Here is a 13,628-nt window from a genome sequence, read left to right on the forward strand (position 1 = left end):
CCCAACTTTCCAACCTCGCTGCAAGCAATGGCATACAACTATTTACAGGCAACAGGGGCCTATACCAAAATTCACTGAGAGCGGCAGATGTTTTCCACTTCACTTCAAAGTACTTTATCTCGGTGTTTTTCAGCCTGTGTCCTGTGGACTACTCTGTATTTTGTATGTACAAATACTAGTGTATTTTTCAGAATACACTGTAACAGCAGGTTTTTGTGCCCAGCAATCTAATATGTGAAATTTTAAAGGGATTTAGAACTCCCTAGAAGGATGGATGGATGGATGGATGGATGAATGGATTCATTGACTATGAAATTAAGAAAGAGGCAGCCATAGAGCTTGGGTTAGGTCTTCTTCTAGGAAGTACCCAAAACAGCAAGGAAAGCTGATGTCTACGACTATGCAGTTTGACGGGAGACCTGGCTGTTTCCATGTAGGAAGTATTTCAGAGCTGCCCCCACGCCTTTTTGGAGGAACGTGGGAGGAGGGATAATGAGATAAATTTTTCAGCTCTTACTCCAGCTGAATTCTTTAATCACTGTAAACTTTTCCTTGTAGCCCCTCTAGATCACATACAAAGTAAAACCAGCATCAGTTTGATAAGAAGGAGAAGAAAAAACAATCCCAGCACAGAGGCATGTCACAACGTGGGGTTACCAGCCCAGGAGGAAAGGCAAGGAGATCGAGATAAACACTACCAGTATATTTAATGCTTCAGGGGCAGAAGATGATCAGCTCTCCCATAAGCTGATAGCCTCATACAGGTAAGGTAGAGAGCGCAAATGGTCTCAACATTCAATCTCACTATTGTCTGCAGACAGGATCAGAGAAGCCAGATCCTGTAGCTCTTTCCTTGGAAAAGGAAGTCAATGAAGCTCTGTCGAATAGTGTCAACAGACGCATAATAAAAGAGTGGTTGCAATGAGAAATCTGGAAGTAACAGGACACAGCGACCTAGAGCTGTGAAAAGACAGTTTAGACCAAAGATGGCAATATCCAGCTTTCACTGGTTATCTCCATTCCCAGCTCCAGGAATGCTATGAATAGCACTGAACAACCCAGCCACAGAAAGGCACTGGGTAACAGGCAGGAGGAGAAGAAGGTAACAGAAGGAGAAGAAAAACACAGGCAAAGCTAGTGAGCAAAAGACCATATCAAGGAAAACCAACTATCCCTCTGGTAAAACAATACACTGCCAGAAAAGCTTGCATTGCAATCAGTTCAGTGGATGAAAGAAAGGCACTGAAGGGGGGGAAATCCTGATGGACTCTGTTGGAGAATATGAGAACTTACCCTTGGAGACACGACAAGCCACTTATCTAGTGTTACCACTGCACATGTGTTAGTGTTGATCCCACAGATAGCTCTTTAGGCATGTTCCAGAAAAGTGTTATCACAAGCTATTCCCACTTGAAAGAGAAAAGCACATCTTTCCTAAAGAGTGTTCCCCAACTACTGACCTCTCCTATACTGAAAGGAGGAAGAGGCTTACGAGCTACTCAGGAAAGAGACACGGACAGTAACAAACTCCCATTAGTCCCTAAAGTAATCCAAGGTCCAGTATTTTCTACTTTTGCCCTGCTGCTCACACAAACATACTAGATCAGACATCACACTTGCGAAGTAGCTTTCTGTGCAATTTCAGAGCTCTCTGAAGTTCATATCCTCAGTTCTCCACAACCAAAGACCTTCTCTCAAAACATACGCTAAAGAGGAGAAAAGAGGCAACAGACACTAAGGTAGCCCATCAGAATAATCAGTGGCACAGCCTGAGACCAGAAGCACTGATTTTAACCCATTTGGACAACCTGTGCCACGCCGTCCTCCAACTATTTTCCAGGTCTCTCAGAAAAGGCATGATAAAGAGCAGGAGAAAAAAAAAAGAAAAAAAAAAAAACTGGAGGCACCTATAAACATCCCATTAGATGACAAGACACAGCTCTAATTTTACGGCCTTCTGCCATGATGGACCATGGTTGGGTTTCCAACAGAGCCTCATGAACCTTCCACCTTCAGCCTAACAGAGGAGAGAAGACCGGCCTTGTAAATCTAGGCTGGCTGCCAGATTTCAAGTCAGACATTCCTCCAGCACACGTTCTCCCCAGATGAGTCAAGCAACAATTACTTAGGGGCAGGGCAAAATGGGTGGGCTGTTTGCATGATCTACCTTCTAAGTTCATCCTTCATCTAACAAGATCTCTGTTATCTCAAGTTCATGGGACATGTATAGCAACACTCTCTTCTTTCCTTTAGAGGGTAATCGAGTGCTTAGTAGCGTACATCAGGTGGGAAAAGAAGAGAAGGTCTTGGAGTAGATGTTCTTGGGGATCATTCTTGTGGACACCCAGCAGGGTCCACAGCACCATTATATACATCTGCCTAGTCAAGGACCACTCAAAACTACTCCTCAGAACACCACCTCCTGTATTTTGTCTAGCCAGGGGCTAAATATGCCAAAAACATTGCTTTCCAGCTCTTCGCCCAAGACCAGTGAAGAGCACACCACAGATCTCACCTTGCAATAAACCTAAGCCCACTTACACATACCCATTTTCTTTAGAGGTGAAAAATATCCAGTACTCTGCAACAGTTTAGCGTGAATATGTGCATCGTTTCAAGAGAAATTCTCAGGAATAGTGATCTTTTGGGGATGATGTTTGCCATAAGCAAGTTATTTTCTGCTTTTTCACTTGTGATCTCCAGGGAAAGAAGACTGCTGCTTTACTTCTGCTGAAGATCCTTGCAATATGCAAGCAAGACAGAAGGAGAAATGGGTGGGGGGTTGTGGAGAGAGGTGGGGGGCAAGCTGAATTTAATGGCAGCCCATTCATGAAGGATAAGGGTACTTCCAGTGCGAATGTGATAGAGGCAGACGGCTCCTGGGTTAACTGTTCAAAACAATATTTGGAGTCCTTTGGTAAAGGCAACGAATTAGACAAGACTGCTCACGAGTTACGATAGGACTGATGCAACCCTTCCTTCGGCATTGCTGCATTGTTTGTAACAGATATATTGGGCTCTCCTGAACAACGTTAATTTAAAAAATAACAAAATGGAGGAAAAAAATAAAAACAGAGAAGCGGTTAAATTTAATTGCTGCATTTAAGATAATTTTTCGTATTCCGATTTCCCCTCTACCCAGTGCTGAACCATCCTGCGGACAAGAAATGAAGGTACATTGTAGAGAACAAGTAAACACACTGCAGATTAGGTATCAGCTTATATGGCAGCAGGCCTCTCCTCAAAGACCTCAGAAGTGGTTTATCATTGCACAGGCGAAAGGAGGGGGAAGTTTGTAACTGCACCATGAAGCTGAGAAATCGGCAACTTGTCCGCAGCCAGAGACACTTGCAAACAACAAAGAATTGGTTGAGGAGAAACCTAAAGACTCAGCATCTATAATACAAATGAGAATAACACTGACCTACTTTCCAGTACTTTTGCAAAGCTGCTGGAGATGCTATGATGAAAGGCACTACAGAAACTTAAAGCAATACTGCTTTAGATATACAAGCCTAAGGTTATCACTGAAATGCAACAATACACTTTTTGCAGTGAAGGTAACAGATAAGAGATCAACCAACACAGAGAACTAAACAACTTTTGGGAGAATATGGTTATAAAAAGCATCCAGTACATATTCTTGCAAATGGTGTCCCAGATCTTTAATAATCACAAAAAGCAAAATTAACCTTTTTACACAGTGAGGATTTTCTCTGGAAGAACCCCACGCAATAACCTGCACGGAGCTCAATTTATTAGCCTAAAATACGGTGATGAACTGATCCAGCCAGGATTCACATCTATATGGGAATAAGGGATTAATCAGGTCTTGCATGATTCAAAGGAAGCCCTCTGCGGCAAAATGGAGCAATGTATAAAGAACAGAAAATTCTCTGGCACACAGAAAAGAGGTCTCGAAGACACTACAATATATTTAGCTTTGCCAGAGAAAAGCAGAACTGGACTGCAAGTTCTTTATAAAAGACATGACTTCTTGCATGCATTTGTACAAACCCACAAATGAAGCCCAAGGCTCCACCAAGATGCCCACTAAAATTTCCCTCTACCATTTGTAGGGATAATCTTCCAAAGTTGCTGTTGCAGCATTTATTCCCCACTTTCCCATCACCTGCGAAAAGACATTTTTTCCCCAGGAAATGGAGGAAAAAAGAAAAAAAAAATCTGACAATCTTTGCAGGAGTAGGTTTTGGGGAGCATAATGTGTGTCTTCACAGATTCTGCAAAAACAGAGTTAAAGGTAGGTGCCCATCAGGAAAGATTTAGGAGTTGGAAAGCATTCCCAGCTCTTGCTTTCAGGAGCTGTATCACACCAGCCAGCACTTGGTCCCTCCATTTTGGCCCCAACACAGTACCCATAAGACCACCTACATAATCCCTTAAATCCTTGCACAGGTCCACTCCAGCCACAGGAATGAGAAAATGGACACCCAGAAATACCCTCGTGAGCCCATACTACTTTCAAGTTGATTGCTTTTGAGCATAAAATCACATTAAAAAAATAGTTGAAAAACGTTCCTCAAAGACGTTGTGAATCCAACAGACTCCTCTGCAATGGAGGATTCTCCTCACAGCAGGACCTATCTATCCTGCAAGCATCTGGATCCGAAGAGTGCGACCCCTGACATGAGCTGATCCATTCCACCCAGGTAGCCGAGATAGTCATGTCCCCCCCCTACCCCCGGCAATATTTCTTACCCTTTGGACCACTTGCTTTGCAGTAATTCAAGCCACAGCTCTTCCAGTGCCTCTCTTCAGAGATTATTTCACACCTTCATAGATCTCACTCCAAGGGCATTTTTCCTCCCAGTCTAATCTTCAGAAAAATTTGACAGCTACAAAAACGTAATAAACCAACCAGTCGTATTATATATATATTACAGTTTGAAAAAGATGAAAGGCTATATTGTTAAGAGATATAATTCCACCAGCTTCCACAATGTAGCCTGTGCATACACAGAGAAAGAAAGGGAATTGAAGTAGCTTATATTTTGTCTTACCAGTCCCCTAAAATAACCTAGATTCTGATCCTTGGCTCACATCAGTGGAATGACACTGAAAAGACTAATAAAGACCTGCCAAACATCTAGTCAAGACACAATACTTCTGTGTTCATACCACTTCTTCCCAATGCTCCAGGTAAAGTTAAAAGAAAAAGGAAAGGCTGACTACTTAAAAAAACAAATATCCAAGGTCAGAAGGAAGCAAATACAGAGCTATCAAATTTTGGACATACTGGGATAGATACTATGACAGCTGGACACAAGCAGAGTCAGATTGCTATGAGCAGTAACTACATGGCCACTGTACCCCACTGAATATACTTAATTTCATTGCTACTGGCAGATCTAAGAAAAGGACTACTGTGCCTCAAGGCAAAATAAAAACAAAAATCCAACCATGGGGCTTGGTCACAGGAAGATGAACAGCAGCTTTTATTAATAAATAAAATAGGTTAGTGGCCACCAAATATTCCAAACCCATCTTAAAACATGTGCATGCTAAAACGCTCCTACTCCGTCAATCCAACTAAGAAAAGTTTCTTCCAAAAAGAGGGACATTTATTCCACCATGGCATTGGACAGCAGACTACTAAAGATGAGCAAAGGTCTCCACATGTTTGGATTTGTGTCATATAACCCCTTTGATTATAGCAGCAGTAATCAGTTATTGCAGGAGAATGGAAAAATCCTATGAAAATCTTGCAGTTTCCAATTCCGGATTTGAGTTGTAACACCTTTAGGAGATCAGTTCATCTTCACGATAGCTGAGACATCTTGAAAGGCTGGTATCTCTTAAGATTTTTGCTTGCCATCCTACGGAAACTGGTATCACCCTTGGTGTTGGGGCGTAGGGGGAAGAATCCCACTAGGAGAGGTTTTTTAGACCTAGAAATTCAAACGCAGCCAGCACTCAGAAAAAAGCTCAATGGGACACACGTGAAGTCTACCCCACTGCTAACATCATTTGACTGCAAGGGTCTTGGGGCAGGGGGAATTTTATGTATTGTAGAGTAGCAAGCATATGATTGGTACTGCACATCAGCACTTCCCAGATATCTCCTCCGTGTCCATAACCCACTTTCTGACTGCTGTCTCATTCTTCTGACAATGGCTGTTTCACCCAGCTTGCAATCCTACTTAGAGAACTGAAACTCCTAGTCTGGGAGTAACTGTTCAAGAAATAAATCTGTTCAATAGCTTAAGCAAAGAACGGGAAGAAGGAAAATTTTCATGGTTACCATCAGAGGAGTTCTGGAAACCAGCATCTTCCCATTGAACATGGGGCAAATCTCTGAAGATCCAGGTGCAAGAACATCCTGAAAATCACACCTAACATAAGACAATCATAGAATCACAGAATAATTTAGGCTGGAAAGGACTTCTGAAGATGTCTAATCTGACATCCTCCTCGAAGCAGGTCCAATTGAAGCACGTTGCTCAGGGTCTTGTCCAGTAAAGCTTTTAGCATCTACAAGGATGGAAACCTCAGAGCCTTTTTGGGACCCTGTTCCAGTCTTCAAACACCATCATGGTGAAAAAAATTTCCTTATACATTGGAATTTCCCATGTTCCAGGTTGTGCCCGTTGCCTCTCCTCCTCTCACTGTGCACCTCTGAGAGGAGTCTGGCTCCATCTCCTCTACACAGTCCCGTTAGGTAGCTGCAGACAACAACAAGGTTTTCTCTATGCCACCTCATCTCCGGGCTGAATAAACTCAGTTCTCACCACCTCTCCTCTCACGTCTTAGGCTCCAGCCCCCTGAACTGGGGGGCTTGGTGATCTCCACTGGACTCACTCTACTATACCAGTTTCTTTCTTGTACTGGGCAGCCCAAAACTGCACATAATGTCCAAATGCAGTCTCACAAGTGTCAAGGAGAGGGAGACGATCACTTCCCAGGACCTGCTGGCTGCATTTTCATAAATACAACATATGGCTGACCTTCTCTAGCACAATGACACTGCTGACTCACATTCAGATTCATATTTAGGCCCTTCACTGAGTTCAAGCTTAAAATCTACTGGTTCAGCCCTTTATCCATGAAACGACCTTCCAGGAAACCAAGTGGGGATTAAATCACTGGCCCCTGTGTTCTCTTGCCCCATGGATCCACCTTTGCTCCGAGTCCTTCTATTCGGTCTTTGCCATTAGTCAGCTCTCCCAACAGTCTCTCAAAGAAAAATCACTTCCTCCAATCTTTAGAGAACAGCACCCAAATCACAGAGTTAACATTAAACAAGAGAAAATGAGAAGGTCCTGCAAGGTCTTTACTATTAAAAAAGAAAAAAAAAAGTATTAAAAGACAGTAGTTCACTCTGTTCAGATCAGAGTGTCAATCATATCCATACTTTCTTTGCTCGAATCAGAAACTCTACAAATGCAAAGGATTTTAAAGAGTCCCTTAAAGTTAAATATGACAATATGGAAGGGCTTGTACTAGAATTTCAGAATGCAGGGGAAAAAAGAACTACACCAGTGGAATAACATTTGGAAGAATTTGTGTTTCGGTTCACTTCACTTACAACCATCCACTCACTTTCTCAGTCCATCACAAAGATGATGGAGAACCCGAAAAGGCAAACAAACAGCAGAGGGAAAGACCAGTTACAGACTCTGAACACAAAGCAAAGGATATTTGGAAACATTCACAAATGTATTGCTTCAAAAAGAACATAGAAGCCACCTCCCATTCTGCAACACGAAAACGAGTGCTGTCTTGAAAGAGAGTTAGGATGCTCATTCCTCATCCTTGACTGTTGCTCAGCTCCTTCCCCTAGTAACCCTAGCTATAAAAGCAGTACTACATGACTACAAAAGGTTAGAGAAAGGCCATGTGAATTCACATCTGCACTGAGATCTTCAAATGCAAGGAGAATCTCCTCCTGCATAAATATTGTTATCTAGTGATATATTTGAAAACACATTAAAAAAATAACATGCAACCAAATGAAAAATAATGATCATTGAGCAAAAGTCACTGCAAGCAGAACAGCTAACATAACTGAGAGATTTATTTAGTGTCATCTTTTACATAGAGAAGAATATTACAAAGAGGAGATTTGACAGACAAAATAAATTTGGTTTGGTTTGACTCTTCCACCCCCAGTCAAATACTCATGATCTATGGAGAAGCTAGAAAGTGAGACGAGACAAAAAAAGAGAGAGTAAAAAGACAGCACTAGCCTTAGAAATGACGTTTTGTCCTGGAAAAGCCCATAAGCCCATTCCACCACAACTAGAAAATTTCCAGAACACTCAGAGGCCACTTCTGTGGGGAAGCAAAGCCCAAAGGTCTGAGCTTAGTCCTTCCTGACACAGCTCCATAGTGAAAGCAATTTGGGAGCCAGATTCCTCATCCACAAACTGGGAGCATTGGCAGTCCTAAATGACCGATCTTCGGCCGCATCATTCAGCAATGCCTCAAAATATGTTCTGCAAGTCTAACTGGTGACCCACTCCCACCCAAAACGGATGTTTTCCAGTACACAAGCTGCAACCAAGCCAAGGAACAAGATGATGCCCACAGGGCTTGAAAGGATAGTTTTCACTTGTCCCTCTCTAAAACTACCAAATGATAAAAAGAGCTACACCAAGAGGGTGCAAGTGGAGATGCAGTGTTAGTCAACTAAACTAATCGCTAAGCGTTTCCCGTTCCCACCTTCCCTTAGGTAGAGGCTATCAGAGATACTGGTATTTCTCATGAAAAGGGCTCACAGAGGAAGAATGAGCCCGTGGGGCAGAGAAAAGCTACAAGCCCTGCTTGATGGCAGGAAAGGAAGACCCAACAGGACAGCTACAGACATTTTTTGCCCCAAACTCCTCTCCCACTGAGATGCCTGGGAAGCCAGGAGAGAGGAGTCTGCAGTGACTGCTCCCTCCCATTACCTGCACACACTGGTAGGCTAAAGGACTGCTCAGCAACTCTTCTCTTTCCCTCATAGTTTTATTATTTGCTTGCTTCAGGCCCAGAGACAGGAGGGAAAGGCATTGATTTGTTTTGTTCTTTTGCTTCCACAGGTGGAACCTGTATGTTAGGCACCCGCAACCCAATGCAACGTCCTCCACCACAGCACAGAAACAGCAGACAACATTCTCGTCTTCAAAAATGAAAGACGACCACAGGAGCCAGAACAACACTGAGCTAATTCACAGACACATTGCTTACATACAGTCTACTATAAACTCCACTTCACAGCTCTGGAGATGTTAGATGATTTTTCTCCCCTCTATTTCAGCGGAATCCATATCAGATCCTGTGTTTTGAGGCTGCAAGTTTCAGCGCAGAATTTATTTCACAGCTATTACTGGGTACATTACACTAATTACAATGCACATTATAGCTTGCTGTGTAGTACTCTGCGATAAATCACGCAGTGCTATGGACCACTGTAAACACCGCCATACATCTGTGGACACCATTGGATGTTTGACCACTCTCATAAATATGAGCATTTCTGTAGTACTAGTGTGGTTGGCTACAGGGACTTTAATTTATTGCAGTTTTCTTTCAGTACATTAACAATGCAGTAAATTCTATAACTGCTGCTGAAAAACAATGCAATAGTAGGATTTCCTTTAGTAGTGTATCAAAAGTAGTATTTTCCCTTCGATAACACCGTGATTGTTCTTTATTTTTCAAAAACGTATTTGCCGTGTCATGTCCGCTCTGCAGTCAAAGAGGTTTTTAGCTTTCAAGCTTGTCACACCTCAGAAATTGGAGTGAGGGGAGGATAAGCTCCTCATGTAAAAGATTTTCTATTATAAGCTATACATTTACTTTTCCTTCCAACTATCCCAACACAGAGACTTGCATAGGTTTGTTCATACCCAAAAACTCCCTTTCAGAGGCAAAACTCATCGTTCAGTCAAATGCTTCCAAACTTCATGCATCATCCAAACACCACAAACAAATCCTGCCAAAATGGATGTGGAAGAGCACTTCAGGCCAGCTCTCCAACCATGAGCGTACCCATTTCCCGTGCGGCACCATGAACCCAGCACACTCTCCTCGGGGAGCGGAGCACGAGTCAGAGACACTCAGGCTCCGTCCAGGGCAACCGGGACGGTTTTATGGCTTGGGTCCTTCACTGTGATACAATCCACAACTGGACTCAGAGCACCACCCAGCCGGAACGATGCTTGTGGTCCTGGGGTTGAAAGAGTTTAATTACAAAATACAAACCTAGGCACACAAAGACAAAACCTAGCATATTATTCGGAGTCCTCTACTGGCTCAGGAGTGCACAGTGTCCATCGACCCTTTCACATTTCAGCCTACCCATCCATGAAGCACAGGAGATGGCGTAATTTTCCACTCCAAACACTTGCCCTCATAGAAGATACTTCAGGTCAGCCCACCCCCTTTGCCCCTGCTTCCCTTCTCCTGGCAGATCTAACCAAAAGGGACCATCAGAGAAATAAGAAAAAGACATTTTTTTCAGCCCCGCCGGGAGCATTAATAGAACAACCGTGCTGGAGAACTGCAAGGAACTGGATGTTTTTTATTTTCCCTAACTAACTCTCCATGCTCAGGTAGGGATCTCTGCCACCAGTGCCTCTGCATTCAGACTTCACTCCTCCGGCAAAGTGCCATCCTGAAGCCCCCACAGCAATTCCCAAATTGCTTTCAACAGGTAAATGAGGCCAGCACGGGCTTGGCAAGATTTTGCTGAGTTTGCACAGGCAATCCTGCAGGCAGGACAGCTCTCCTGTTCTCCAAGGAATGTGGAGCCAACAAAACGTCACCGTTTACAAATGTGCCCTGGACACAAAGGACAAACTTCAAGAATTGGCAGCAACCTTGCCTCCAGCTCAGCCTTCGCAGCGTGAATTGGACTTGAAAGAAGAACAGAGGAGAGTCCGGCTCTTACAAAAGCCACCAAACAGAAATAGCTTAAGGTACCACATGACGGAAGATGACAGGGAAGGACAGAAGGTGCTTTCAAAGGGCCCAGGAAACTTTTCAGGAACACAGAGCCCCAATTCAGCAGGGAATGCCCTTATGGGCAGGAGTAACAGCACATGCAGGGGGTCAAGGAGACTTAAAACTTTGCTGAATTGGGGCTGTGGATCAGTCTTGCCAAGATCCTGCAGCGCTACAGCCTATAACTTGCCTTCAATAAGTGATATCTCTATATACTGCAAACTTGCGCAGTTTTGAGAGAGATCTCGGGGGGGGAGGGAGGGTGTCTATCTCCTTTGGTAAGTCCAAGCAAAAGGGGTTGCTTAGCCCAGATGGGAGGTGTGGGAGGAAATCAGGCTGCTCTTCCTACACACAATGTATGACAGTCAAAGAAAACCCTTGTTTCTAATGGGAGCTCTGTTCCATGGATGAAGAAACAGGAGGATCCTCTGGAGTTGTCTTGTGCAAGTTCTGTAGATGGAGGAGGCAATAAAAACCAGCCTTTCCACAGCCTGGTAGATAGGACTTCATCACATAAAATGAGCAAACATGAACAGCATCATGTACAAATTTGATCTTCAGACCTGAACACAGCTTCACAAGCTAGCTGCTACATGTGCTTTTTATCAGCAGATTGTTCTTTGCCTTGTGACCGCAGTCAGGATTAACACTTCCACTACACTGAATTTAACAGTCCACAGAAGAGACAAATGCTGGTAGCCAACGCAAGCAGACCTGTCAGCATACAAGGGTCAGACAGCTCCACAAGTGATTGTACACAACACGTCTACCGGCAAACCATTGCCAAGCGCTTGGACGTGCTACCACCTCAACCTGGAAGCGCCAAACCCACAATGAACTACCAGGGGGAAGGTGAAGACAGATTCCCAGGCAGTGATCAACTACTACCAGAAAGCAACAAGAATTTTTTAAGCTAACGATGACCACCAGAATGTTTTGAAGCCCAGGGGCAAGAGAAGGGCTGCAGCCACAGAATGGGGGAAAAAGTAATCTTCTACATCCCTCACCTGCATTTTGGCCATTCAGCCTGGTAACTCAACCCCACCACACCAAGGCGAATTTCTGGGCAGGGAACACATTTTAGTTCAATGGCTCCACTGGCCTGGTATAAGATCAAGTACTACTTTGCTGTTTTTAACAAGAACAAAAGCCAAAAAGTTTTGGCTATGGTGCCACTCCACTTCTATGGTTTAGGTTCTGTATGATATTTCAGAGCTCAGCCATGACTTGAATTCTTATAAAATATGAATATTTCAAAAGGCCCTTTAAATTCTGCTCTATCAACACCATTCCCCACCGACTTCTAAGGACACGGCAGCAAACACAGCTGTAACAGCAAGTCCTTTGCCTATCCAAAGAGCCGAATCCTAAACAAGGTTCTCAAAGAGAGCACCGGCAAGAGAAAACAACAACGGTATCGGCTGCCGATCGGTATCGGTAGCACTCACTACCAACAGCCTGAGCAACTATGGAAGCACCAAAGCACGCTTACACATAACCTCGCCAGTCCAAAACCAGTGGCATTTTTCCAGCTTTTGAGCGCTGAAACTTTAGCTTGTGGTTTCCAGCTTCTAATTCCCAGGCACTCTGGAGGCCCATGGATTGCTTTGAGGAAAGAAGAAAAAAAAAAAATTCCAGAGGTCTCCACTGAGCACATAGGGAAGACTGGGCAATGGTCATAGGTCTGCAAACTAGCAATTAGCTTAGAAAGAGAAAAGTCCACTGCTTTAGAGCCTTTGACCTGCCATAGGAGTTGGGGTCTTTCCTCCTATACATGAATTGATGTTGTATCCAACTGTAATGCAGAAGTGGACAAGCTGTGATGCACAAGCAGAAAGTAAAGGAGACAACAAAACACCGCTGTGCCCTGTGCCAGTCTCTGAAGGGAAGTGAAGGGGTGGACAGAGCCTCACTCGTGCAAGCAATTAGTGTTTGTCCAGGTGTATAACTACAGATTGCAGCTTCAGCTGCACACCTGGCTCACAATATCTTCCTCAGCATCTTCGACCACCTTGCTCGGCCCTTTCTTCCTCAGCTGGAGGAGATAAAACACTTCAGACACGGAGCCAAGCTACACCAAGGCTCTTCTGCATCCCAGAGAGGCTGAGCAAAATTAAACCCGCAGAGCACGTGCTGCTGCTGCTGCTGCTGCTATCCAAAAGAAAAGAAGTTAATAAAATAGCGCTTCATCATAGACATCCAGGCAGAACAGCTGCCCTGATCCACAGCTGCCAAGAGCTGCTTCCCCTCACACTGAGTGCAGGGCTGGCAATGAACTATAGCATTTAAAAACTGATTAAAAGTTCTGTGTGTTTTTTAATACACTTCATCAGACTACACTTGGAGAATCGCTAATGTAAGGGTTACATTTACACGTCAGGCAAGCAGCTCTCTCCCAGGCTAAGAGCTAGAAAGGTTCCCTGCAGTCAACAAGTAATGGAGATACGTCCATCAGAAAAATGAAAAAGCACAAGCAGACTAGGACTTCTTTTCAACATAAGACTGTTTCGATGCTGCAATAGGAATGCTTCAACTTGGCAGTAGCAAAGACACATTTAAGAACAGGTGGATGAACAGGTGCCTGTTGAACTAACAACTATTTACAGCCCTGGCATTTCTCATGAGTTGGGCCAGTCCAACAAGGGGAGCACGAAGATCTACACTGGTATATGTGACCATGA

General features: G+C 43.8%; 1 protein-coding gene across 10 annotated transcripts in view; it reads right to left on the reverse strand.

The window, feature by feature from the left end:
• The window catches only part of TSNARE1 (t-SNARE domain containing 1), a 474,003-nt gene that overhangs the window by 399,194 nt on the left and 61,181 nt on the right, over positions 1-13,628 (reverse strand). Inside the window, exon 1 of one of the 10 annotated variants that reach the window (XM_064507933.1) lies at positions 4,720-4,738. The exons of the other annotated variants lie outside the window; for them this stretch is intronic. The gene's annotated coding sequence lies outside the window, so the exon portion shown is untranslated. Of the gene's footprint in view, positions 1-4,719; positions 4,739-13,628 lie in introns of those variants that run through there. 10 annotated transcript variants of the gene reach the window in all.

Source organism: Dromaius novaehollandiae, chromosome 2 (assembly GCF_036370855.1).
Source record: "Dromaius novaehollandiae isolate bDroNov1 chromosome 2, bDroNov1.hap1, whole genome shotgun sequence".
NCBI lineage: Eukaryota > Metazoa > Chordata > Aves > Casuariiformes > Dromaiidae > Dromaius > Dromaius novaehollandiae.